General features: G+C 36.6%; 1 protein-coding gene and 1 pseudogene across 1 annotated transcript in view; one reads left to right on the forward strand and one right to left on the reverse strand.

Annotated features, from left to right (window-relative positions):
- LOC102848407 (iron-sulfur protein NUBPL-like) overlaps positions 1 to 12,588 on the forward strand; it is a 279,757-nt gene that overhangs the window by 30,414 nt on the left and 236,755 nt on the right. The gene's annotated exons all lie outside the window — the stretch shown is intronic.
- LOC102857014 lies at positions 2,440 to 2,965 on the reverse strand (annotated as a pseudogene).

The following is a 12,588-nucleotide window of genomic DNA, read 5'->3' on the forward strand; positions in this document are numbered from 1 at the left end:
CAGTGACTGGGGTAATCGGGATGGGAGTGTCAGAAATGTCAGAAACAGTGCAACTGGCACAGAACAGAGCAGAGTTTAGGGCTGTGGTACATGGGGTCGCTATGAGTTGTAAGTGACTCAATGGCACGTAACAACAACCCATTCTCACCCCTCTACTTACTATTATATTAGAATACTTCATCAGGGTAATAGACAAACAGAAAATCATCCAGTTAACAGGAGTTTTGGTGGCATAGTTCATAGCTTGTTGCATGGTTACCAAAAATTAACTAGAACAGAAAAGAAGAAGTAACATTATCTCTTTACATGTGGTATGATCCTGTATGTACAAAAAAAAAAAATCCCTAAAAGTCCACTAGGAAATTTTTGGAGCTAATAGAAGAATTTAGCAAAGTACAAGGTACAAAAGTACAAGGTCAACAAACAAAAATCAGTTAAGCTTCACAAGAAATGAAAGATCAAAAAGGGAAATTATTAAAATAATTCCATTGACAGTAACATCTAAGAGAATAAAAATACCTAAAAAGAAACCTATCCAGAGACATGAAGGACTTATGTGATGAAAATAAAAATACTGCTGAATATATATTGTTGTTATTGAGTTCCACTGAGTTGGAACTGACTCAGAGCTGACCCTCCAGCAGGTTTTCAAATGAAGTAAATTACATAGGAGATTGCCTATCCTTTTTCCATGCACCAGCTGGTGAATTAGATTGACAACACAGCTCCTTACCATGAGGCCACTGGAGCTTCCTGAAGGAGGTTAAAGATTTAAATAAATGAAAAGATTTTCCATGTTTATGTTCTGGAAGATTTAGTATTTTAAGATGCTAGTACTACAAACAACAATCAATAAATTTAATACAGTCCCAAACAAAATTCCAACAGCCGCAACAATGAATGAATGGAAATCCAAAGTCTCTGTAAATTTTCACTGAAATTAATAATAAAAAAATAAATATAAAAATTGTCATAAAACAGCATGGGTAGAAATAATGAACATGGAGATACAGTGTGAAGTATGTGTAACAAATGTCATTTAATTTGGCATGTAGAACTTGTGGATGCATGTATATTTGGTTGTGCATACTACTTCAAAAAATAAATTTTTAAAAGAAAAAAAATTCCAACAGTCTTATTTGCAGAGATAGGAAAACTAATCCTCAAGTTTGTATGAAAAGGTAATAACACATTTTCTAAAAGAGAAAAAGTATCTACTCAAGAACTTTATTGAAATTTTTCTGACTGGTAGTTTGACTTAAATCTAAGGCAAGAGACAAAAAAGAAGAGCCTTAAATTAAGTCTAAATAGAATAAATATCATTTGCATATCCAAAATGAACTTGAATGTAATATACAGGGTCCCATGGGAGTCTTAACTGAATATGTCTATTGATAGGACAACCTTTAAGTAGGTCTTAAATGGATGTTTACTTACAAGTAATTGGATAAGACAGCTCTAAGATGTTGTTTTGATGGTTTCTATTAGAAGCAAACATGGATAAAAGGAACATGTCATAAAGCCTTACATCTTCTTTAGTATAAATTCTGTTGGAAGAACAAAGCAGTTTCAGGACTGATATTGGTGTCTTTGAAATCCAACATACAAAATGAAATAGGACTTAAAGGTTTTAAAATTGTAGCTTTCATGCAGTAGTAATGAAGCAATATAATCACTCAGTAATTCTACCACCTTTTACAGATTTTACAATGTATTATAAATTACAAAGAAACAAAAAATTAGAAATGGTATCTTGGGCATTTGATCTGTTTTATGTCATCTACTAGGCTATCGTGCGTAAGGAATTTCATGGCCAATGTCATAATTGTTGTTTCTCTTATGTGTTGTCGAATCACTTGTGACTCATAGCAAACTCATGTACAATAGCCCCGAAACCTGCTCTCTCCTGTGCCAATCTCACTTTCTCCGACACACTCACCCCAATTACCCCAGTCATTGAATCACCGTACGTTATAGAGGGTCTTCGTTTCCTACACTGTTCCTCCACGCTCCCAAGCGTGACATCCCTCTCCAAGGACTGATCCCGCCTTGCAACATGTCTAAAGTATGTTAGACAAAGCTGCAGAATCCTTGCCTCCTAGGAGCAGCCCGGTTTAACCCTCTCCAGCATGAACCTGTTCATTCTCTTTTTTATTTTTTTCTTGTAAGTTTCATTTTATTAAATGTGACTGAATCAAACACTGTGGTGATTAAAGAATTTAGCCAAGATGGCTTAGATAGACTTCTGGCCCACCAAGATCTCCAACACAACAGCTGGGTACCAAATGACTATCTGAAGGAATGGTACAAATGAAAGAACTTAAGTGGGTATTTTGGTACACTTTACAGAAAAAGTAAAATAAACAAGACGTGCAGGTGGCCTGGTAGTGACCACGGAGTCACCCCTGTGGCTGTGGGGAAGCTGGACTAAAGCTTCGCTCAGCTCTCGCCATCACTGTCTCCCAGAGTGTGCTTGTCAAAGAGGTACTTGGCCAGGCCCGAGTCTGGGGCACCCATCTTGCACAAGTTGCTTACATAGTCACCCAGTTGTTTGATGGATTTCACCTGCTCATCCAGCTAATGTGTGTCAATGAAGTCACACAAATGAGGGTCGTTCTTGTCAGTGGCCAGTTTGTGCAGTTCCAGTAGGGACTGATTCACACTTTTTTCCAAGTGTACTCTCCCGGTACACTTCCCGGTGAGGTTTCTTAATGTCCTGAAGAAATATGCAGCCGCCTCGCTGGTTCTGCAGTTTCATCAGTTTCTTAGCGTGTTCCCTCTCCTCGTGGGATTGGTGGAGAAAATATTTGGCAAAATTCTTCAAAGCCACATCATAATGATAGAAGTAGTAAGACATGGACAGGTAGACATAGGAGGTGTAGAGCTCCAGGTTTATCTGGCAGTTGATGGTGGCCTCCAAGTCCTGGTTGTAGTTTGGCCACGCCTGTGAAAGGGACGCAGTCATGATGGCAGTGGCAGAGAGGTGGCAGCTGCACTACACTGAAGCAGAGGTGAGGACCTAGGGGCGTCCGGGGGTGCTGATGTGAGAAGGTGGCAGGGGACTGGCTGGAAATGACCAGTGGGGGAGACACAGGCAAGTGCCAGGTTCCATTCAAAGACTGTTGAAGGAGGAGACCACAGCATTCTGTGAAGACCATCTCCCTGTTTGTTTTCTTAGCATGGTATATTCAGTGGTATATTCAATACTCCAATACCACAGCTCAAAGGCATCAATTCTCCTTCTATAATCCCAATTATTTTCCAGCTCTCTGACACATAGCAAGTGAGTGCAAAGACCATGGCCTGTATCAGGCACACCTTAGTCTCCAGACTGACATTGTTGCTCTTCAGTGATGAGAATCTTTGCTTTCTTGATATTGAGCCTCAATCCATGTTGAAGGCTTCAGTCCTTGACCTTTTGCAGCATCAGTTCGACCTCAGTTTCAGCAAGTAGGGTTGTGTCATCTGCATAACGCATATTGTTGATGAATCTTCCTTCAATCCTGATGCCACATTTGTCCTATACAGTCCAGCCTCCTGGATAATCTGTTCTGCATATAGATTGAAAAGATATGGAAATAGGACACATCCCTGGTGTACACCCATCCCAAAATGCAATAATACATGGTTCAAATCCACCAGCTGTTCTTCACAGGGAAAAGATGGGTGGTCTCCTCTGTGTGATTTACTGCCTCTGAAAACCCACTGGTCAGCTATGGGTCTGTCTCTACTTGAGGATACACAGTAGCATCAACATTAGGTCATAAGTGTTGCAAGAAAGTTAGAAAAAGAGTATGTTGAGTGCTAAACTGTTAGGTTAAGTTTATGGTGACATTAAAAACATTATTAATACTTTATTATAATAACTTTACAGTTATTTTTGCTAACAATAATAATTTATCGCCTGTGTGTTTGGTGAGACTTGTATAGTGATTATTCTTTTAAGAATTAAAGATTAAAAAAATATAAACCTCTAATTGTAGGTTTCTTGACTAAGGATAATTATTTTAGGAAGCGTAAGGATAAAAGGAGTCATAAAACTTGGTTTGTTAGACACCCAACTGCCTACATTTACTTATAACCGTATACCTTGCTCATTTATTTCTCTGAAGTATAAAACTATTTGGAAATTTTAATTGAAATACTATTTATACACACAGAATATGAGCTTACTTACAAGTAGTGGAGTAGATGTTGAAAAAAGTTTATTTGACACCTTTGAAACTTCGAATTTTATACTTGGAAATCTGTGTAAGCTAAATTTTGTAACTATGGTAATTTTACTGGTCAAGTAGTTATGCCAATGCTAAATAAAATTAACTTTAGTTAATGTACATTCTGTTAATGGATGCTCGTTTTACTCATATTTAAAATATAACTGATATATGCTTAGTTCTATCTAGACAGCCTGAAGAGTATGCTTTTCATTATTTTTAAAAATTAATCAGTTAAGGATAAAGAGAAAAACTTTTACTAATGTGACACTAAATGGGATGATTAATTCTATCGAAATTACTTAATTCTATCACAATTACTTTGTATAGTGATTGAATAATTTGGTAATTATAAAGTTTATTCTCCAGTTCATATGACCCAAATTCAGCCCAGCATCCTTTTTTGTAATTAAAGTTTTATTGGACTACAACTGTGCTAATTAATTTACATATTGTTTCTGGTTGCTTTGTTTTTAGGACAAGGGTGAATAATTGCCATAGAGATCTGATTGCCTATATGATACTAAAATATCTACTATTTCTATTTACTACATGGCCATTTATTAGAAGTGTTTTAATCTCTATTTTTTTGTCTTTTATAGTCAAATTATATTAAAGTTCTAGTGTAAATTTTTTAGTTTATTATTTTTGTGTTTAATTTTTCATCTACCTAAGTTTTTTTCCAGTGTGAAAAGCAGTGTATACAAACTTTATGAACTTTGTATGTAAACCAATATTAAAAAAAATAAACAATATCTAAGGTGTACCTAATTTTTTTTGTCATTTTTTTAAACTAATTTTAATGAAAATTTACAGAGGCCTTGGATTTCCATTCATTCATTATTGCACTTTTTCCCCCTGCCCACCCCTCCCCCTCAGTACACTCATCTCTTTGAAAAGTAAAAGAAAAATTCTTTCATTGTTTTACAATCCCTCCCCCCAGGTCCCCTCCACCGTGGAGCCTTCATTCTGGACTCCTGTCATGACATAAATACCTACTTACATATTCCTTTTAAATAGTTTTCTCCCTTATCTGTTTCAGTGCAGTATACATTATTTATCCCATCTTTCTCAGTCTCCCCCCAACCCCGACATCAGTCCTGTTTTGCAGTGGCACCATGCAGTACTTGTCCTTTTGTGACTGAGATCATTTCACTCAGCATAATGTCCTCCAGGGTCACCCAGTTTGAATAATATTGCATGAGTTTCTTGTTTTCCATGCAGCATAGTATTCCATTGTGCTTCCGTATCCATTCATTTGTTGATGGGCACTTAGGTTTTTCCGACTCCTTGCTATTGTGAACAAAGCCACAATAAACATGGGTGTGCGTATATCTGCTTAGGTGGCAGTTATGGTCTCTTTGGAGTATATTCACAGTAGTGGAATTTCTGGGTCAAATGGTATCTCTATTTGTAAGTTTTTGAGAAAGCGCCATACCGCCTTCCACAGTGGTTCCACCATTTTACACTTCCACCAACCATGAATAAGGGTTCCAGTTTCTCCACAACCTCGCCAGCATTTGTTGCTTGCTGTTCTGTTAAATTTGCTATTCTGACTGGGGTGAGATGACATCTCATAGTTGTTTTAATTTGCATCTCTCTTAGAGCTAGGGATTTTGAACATTTCTTCATGGGTTTGCTGGCCATCTGAATGTCTTCTATGGTGAGTGTCTGTTCATATCCTGTGCCCATTTTTCAATTGGATTGTTTACCTTTATTTTGTGGTAGTCAAGTATTTTATAAATTCTAGATATAAGTTCCTTATCTGACATGTCATTCCCAAATACTTTTTCCCAGTGTGTAGTTTCCCTTTTTATCCTGTTGGAGAAGTTTTTGGATGTGCATAGGGATTTGATTCTTAGAAGGTCCCATTAATCTATTTTATCTTCTGGTTGTAGACATTTACCTAATTCTTAAATGCAGTCCTTGGAAAAAGACTTCATGCATGGGAAGGTAGAGGATCAGCAAAATAAAAAGATTTTCAATAAAGTAGAATGACATTGTGTCTGTGACTAGTGGTGTTGTGTACTGTTGAGTCAGAACCAACCCATAGCTGACCCTCTGGCGAGTTTTCAGAGGCAGTTAATAGGACAGGAGGAGATTGCCTGTCTTTTCCCCATGATTTCCTCCATGATTGCAGTGCAGTTGCCTATCACTAGGCCACCAGATAAGCTCAATTATATTAGAGGTGATTTGGATAGCACAGGATAAGGTAAGGTTTGAATTTATTGTTCATTGGGTTGCTGTGTGTTGTAGTCAATTCAGAGGCATCTAACAACGGCAACAATTCTAAAAAAGAATATTTAGAAAATATTTCATAGTGCTTTGAATATTAGCTTCTAATTTTCTTATCTAGTGCTTTCATGTGTATTGATTATGGATGCAGATAAAGTGAAATAACTAATAGCATCCATCTTTTCTCCATTTATCATAATGTTGCCTTTTGGTCTAATTGTGTAAAGAAAAGAGCTATACTGTCTTTCCTTTATAAGTAGTGATAAATAGCATGGACCTTAGAATTAGAGACACATGCCAGCTCCTTGGACTTGATTAAATGACTTATTTTTTAAGTATTCACTGTCTTAGAAATGCCTATCCCTGTCACCCAAGGTACTATGTCAATATGTTGCATCCAGCGTTTTCCTCTTCTGTACTACCCTTGGCCCTTTGAAGTGTGAGGTCCTTTTTCAGGGACTGCTCCCACCTAGCAATATGACCAAAGTATTTGAGATAGAGCTTGAAAATCCTTGCCTCCTAAGAGCAACTTGGTTTCATCTTCTTAAGGGTAGACCTCTTTGTTCTCTTGGCAGTCCATGATATGTTCAGTATTCTTGTCCAACATCACAACTCAAAGGCATTTCTTCTTCTGTCACCCTTAGTCACTGTCAGGCTCTGATTCATAGGAAGTAATTGAGAAGATTGTGGCCTGATTCAGGTGCATCGCAGTCTCTAGACTGACATCATTGTTTTTCAGCACTGTAGAGTGCTGAATGCAATTTATCTTTAGGTTTCCTGACTGCTGGTGCCAACTGTGTTGATTGTGCAACTGAGCAAAGTGAAATTGTTAATAATCTCAATCTCTACTCCATCTATCATGGTGCTGCCAATTGGTCCAGTGGTGAGAATCTTTGTTTTCTTCCTGTTGAGCTTCAATCTATTTGAAGGCTCCAGTCCTTGACCTCATGCAACAAACACTTCAGGTCTTCCTTGGTTTCTGCAAGCAAAGTATGTCATCTACATAATGCAGGTTGTTGATGAATCTTCCTTCAATCCTGATGCCACGTTCTTCCTCATAAATTCTGACCACCTGAATGATTTGTTCTGCATATAGGTTGAAAAGAGATGGAGACAGGATGCATCCCTGATTCACTCCTTTCCTGATTTAAACCATGTAGTGCTTTCTTTTTCTGTTTTGGTGGCTACTTCCTGGTCTAAGTATAAGTTTTGCATGAGCACAATCAAGATTAGCCACAATATGTTGTGATACACAAAGTCAAATGTGCCTGGTGATATACTCACAATATTCCAGGTTCTGTATTAATAGATTCATTCATTATATCATTTATATGAGCTTGTATATTTCCCCATCTTCTTGTATACTTAGGTTTTAAAATAAGAGTAGAGGAATCCTTCAGATGCTGAAGGAGTGGGGAGAATGAATGTGGGGAGAATATTCTAAGAAAAAAAGTACTATGTATACTTATATTTTCATCTCTTGCGAACTCTTGAACCTCTCTACCTGATCACTTTTTTGCATCTGCCGACATTTCTTCATGCTATTTCCTTACATTTTATGTAATTTGATGTATGCAAACCTTGGGATTAAATTTAGGTTAATCAGTAACTAACCACTCCTTGGGAAAGTATTCAGATTACCCAATACATATGCTTACCAATTTTGTACTTTGAGTATCAGAAGAATTCTAAAAATGCCATAAATGCTTCCACTACTGTTACATGATAATGCTGTATATATTAGTCATTTGTGTATATGTAAAGTGTATTGCTGCTGCATCAAATGTTGGAGCAGATGTATAAGGTCCAACTAGCTCACTCATCAGTTTTGTCTTGTTGCCAGGGGCTTACTTCTTGGCAGCATGCATGGTCTTCTACAAATGTTTTTTCTTTTCAGTGATTCCTCCTAATGTAGGTATTTTTAGTTTGAGATCTGGGATCAGATCCTTTGGAGTTATTATCAAACCAGTGTTGATCTAGATAAGAGAATAAAAAAGGAATGAAAATACTTGTTTTTTTATTGTTTACTATTTTTTTTTCAGTTATTTTAGCAGTTGCAAGAGAAGATACAACAATGTAGTGAAATTCTAGAATAATAATTAACAACTTTACTAGATCCCTCATTCACTCACTCACTCACTCACTGCTCTTGAGTCAGTTCTGACTCATAACAACCCCTCATGGCATTTCTTTTTTTCCCCCCTCATTGGATTTCTAAAGTTGAAAATCTCAACAAGAGCCACTGGTAAGTTTGAGGCTTCTGAGATAGACAGGCTTTATGTCAAATAATGCATCTTGCTATGGCCTATACCACTAGAGCTCCTTTAGTAGCTGTAGACAATAGTTGTAGTAAATGCTTATATTGCTAAAGTGTTAAAAATATCCTAATTTCAAATATTTCTTAATCCACAAGCAATTTTTTATTAAAATCACAATTAAAATAAAAATTTTTCTTAAAAATTATAAAAAGTAGACTTAAAAAAGAAGACTTGAGACAAGAAAGACTTGTGGAAGCAAGACTCAAATGAGTGTGAGACCCTGGTGGTGGAGATACTGTAACATTGCTGTGGACAACTAGTGGCATGGTGTTACCTGAGGTTACTTGCATATGTGCTGGCCATAGTTAGAGGTTTGGCTTTTCTTGCTGGATGCTTGAAGGAGAAGCTGACTTATAACTTGTTAAAAGCTTGTTTGCTGGGAAGCAAACCTTGCTGAATGATTTAGATTTGACTGCTGAACTGAAACCATAGGCTGAACTAATTGAGAAATTGTGCCTTGGAAACTGGACTTGTATTGTGAGAAATTCTTTGACTTCCCCACTTTCCAACTTCATTCTCTAATAAACACCATTATTGGCATCTTAACTGTGAATCTGTGAGTCAGTAATGAATAAAAAAACTTCTTGTGGTTGGTGGAGACTCTATCTGATTTCTGCTCTGGGCTGGTGAAAGGCTGTGTTATCTCATCCCATCTGGCCCTTTCAAAGAGATGCTCCTGGTACTGTGTCTCTATGTACTGTTTGTTTCTTTTTAGACCTGCATTTATTTCATAATAGTTCCATTAACAATGGTTGCTGTGATGCCAAACACGGACACTGATGTGTCTACTGTGATAATGGTTACCCATGGGGGAGGTGGAGCTCCCAATTAAAACAAACTTGGAAGCAGGAGTGGCATCCATTACCGAAATAGCTTGGCTCTGGAAATTCTATGAACTTGGAGAAATGATAAAAGTTATACAAGTGTTAAGATCTTTAGTTCATATGGTTGCTATGAGTTGTCTACAACTCGATGGTACTTAACAACAACAACAACAACAACAACATTTTACACTAAATTCTTTTGTTAATGGTAAAAATAATTTTAAAGGGATCAAAATTTCTTTTTCTTTTTTTTGAGATTTTAATGAAAGTTTATAGGGAACTTGGATTTCCATTCATTCATTGTTAGACATTTTCCTCCCTGCCCACCCTCTTCATTTCACTTTTCTCTTTACAATTTTTTTTTCATTGTTATACAATCCCTCCCAACCCCTCACTGCCCCAGTCCACTTTACTATGCTGCTCTTACTTTGAATTGTTGTCATACAAATAATACCTAATATTCCTTTTAAGCAGTTCTATTCCGCATTGATTTCAATGCAGTATACATTATTTATTACCTCTTTTCTTAGTTTCTCCCCATCACCTATTTCAGTCCTATTTTATAACAGTGGTATTTTGCAGTATGTGTCTTTTTGTGACTGAGATATTTCACTCAGCTTATTGTCTTCCAGGGGCAGCCATTTTAGAAAATATGAGTTTCTGGTTTTTCAGTGCTGCATAGCATTCCATTGTTTGAATATAACACAGCTTCCCTATCCATTTGTTTGTTGATGGGCACTTGGGTGTTTTCCATCTCTTTGCTATTGTGAATAATGCTGCAATAAACATGGGTGTGTATATATCTGTTTGGGTGACAGTTCCAGTTTTGTTAGGGTATATTCCCAGTAGTGGAATTGCTGGGTCAATTGATATTTCTATTTACAACTTTCTGAGAAAGCACCATACTGCCTTCCAGAGTGGTTGTACTATTCTACACTGCCACCAACAGTGAGTAAGGGTTTCAGTTTCTCCAAAACCTTGCTAGCATTTGTTTGCTGCTCTGTTGAATTTTGCTTTTGTAACTGGAGTGAGATGATATCTCATAGTTGTTTTGATTTGAATCTGTCTTAAAGATAGGGATTTTGAACATTTCTTCATGTGTTTGTTAACCATATGTATGTCTTCTTTGGTGAAATATCTTTTCATATCCTGTGCTCATTTTGCTATTGAGTTGTTTACCTTTACTTTGTTGTGATGCTTAAGTATTCTATAAATTCTAGATATAAGTCCCTACCATATTTTTTCCCCAGTCTGTGGCTTTCAGTTTTACCCTGTTGGAGAAGTTTTTCTGATGTGTATGGGATTTGGTTCTTGGAAGGTCCCATTCATCTATTATTTTTTTTTTTCGCAGTTTTTTTTTCCTCTTTTTTTTTTTTAAACTGAGATTTTAACAAAAGCTTATAAAGAACCTGGATTTTCACTCATTCATTGTTGCATATTTTCCTCTCTGCCCCTTCCCCCCAGTTTTTTCCTTCGGGGAAAAATGTTCTTACATTGTTATATAGTTTCCCCTCCCCACCTCGACCACTTTACTATGTATAAGATCTTATTTCAGCTTTCTGCAGGTCCTGTTATGCCAGCACCATTTATTGAAGAGGTTGGTATTTCCCTATTTGATAGGTTTTATTTCCTTGTCAAGTATTAGCTGACCACATATATCTGGGTCTATTTCTGGGCTCTCAATTTTGTTCCATTGTTCTGTGTGCCTGTCCTTGTACCAGTATTGTGTTGTTTTGATTACTGCAGTTGTGTAGTAAGTTTTTAGGTCAGGGAGTACAATGCTTTCAACATCTTTTTTTTCCCAGAAGGATTTTTTTTTTATTCAGGGTCTCTTTCCTCTCCATATAAACTTGACAGTTTCTCTGTAGATCTCCTTGAAAATGAATTTGGCATCTGGATTGAGATTGCATTGAATATGTAGATTGCTTTTGGTATGATTGTCATTTTCACAATATTGAGTTTTCCTATCCATGAACAATGTGTTTTTCCATTCATTTAGGTATTTTATTGTTTCTCTCAGAAATATTCTGTAGATTTCTTTGTACAGGTCATTTGTGTCTCTAGTTAGGTTCACTTCCAAGTATCTCAGTTTGTGTTTGACTATTGTAAATGGTATCGCTTTCTTGGTTTCCTTCTCTGAGTTCTCTTTGTTACTGTAGAGGAATCCCACTGATTTTTGAATATTGATCTTACATCCGGCCAATATACTAAATTGGCCTACTAGCTCTAACAGGTGTGGGTTTTTTTTTTTTTTTTTTTTAACTCCTTGGGGCTTTCAGTGTGCTCTATCATATCATCTGTGTATAGTGATAGTTTAACCATCTTTTTGCTGATCTAGATGCCTTTTATTTCCTTCTCTTATTGTATTGCCTTAGCAAGTACTTGTAATGCAATATTGAATAGAAGTGGGCATCCTTGTCTGGTCCTTGTTTGCAAGGAAAATGCCTTTTGTCTTTTGTCATTAAAAATGATACTGGCTTTTGGTTTTGCGTATATGCTTTTCACAATGTTAGGAAACTGCTGAGTGTCATTATCAGGAAGGGGTGTTGCATTTTGTCAGATGCCTTTTCTGCATCAGTAGCTAGGATCATGTGGTTCCTGTTATTTGCTTTGGTAAGGTGGTAAAGTACACTGATTGTTTTTCTTATGTTGAACAATCCTTCCATACGTCTTATGAATCCCACTTGGTCATGATGAATTATTTTTTTTGATGTGCTTTTGTATTCTGTTGGCTAGGTTTTTGTTAAGGATTTTTGCATTTGTATTCATGAGAGATATTCTGTAGTTTTCTTTCTTGGTAATATCTTTGCGTGGTTTTACTTGCTTCATCAAATGACTTAGGGAGTGTTCCTTCTTTTTCTGGTTTTTTTTTTTTTTTAAATACTTTAAGTAGAATTAGTGATAGATCTCCTCTAATGTTTGGTAAAATTCAGCTGTGAAGCCATCTGATTTCTTATGAGGAAGTCTTTTTATGACCTGTTCAGTTTCTTTTGTGAT

This window comes from Elephantulus edwardii, unplaced genomic scaffold (assembly GCF_000299155.1).
Source record: "Elephantulus edwardii isolate Elephantulus edwardi_28Jun2011 unplaced genomic scaffold, EleEdw1.0 scaffold00084, whole genome shotgun sequence".
In the NCBI taxonomy this organism is placed as follows: Eukaryota; Metazoa; Chordata; class Mammalia; order Macroscelidea; family Macroscelididae; genus Elephantulus; species Elephantulus edwardii.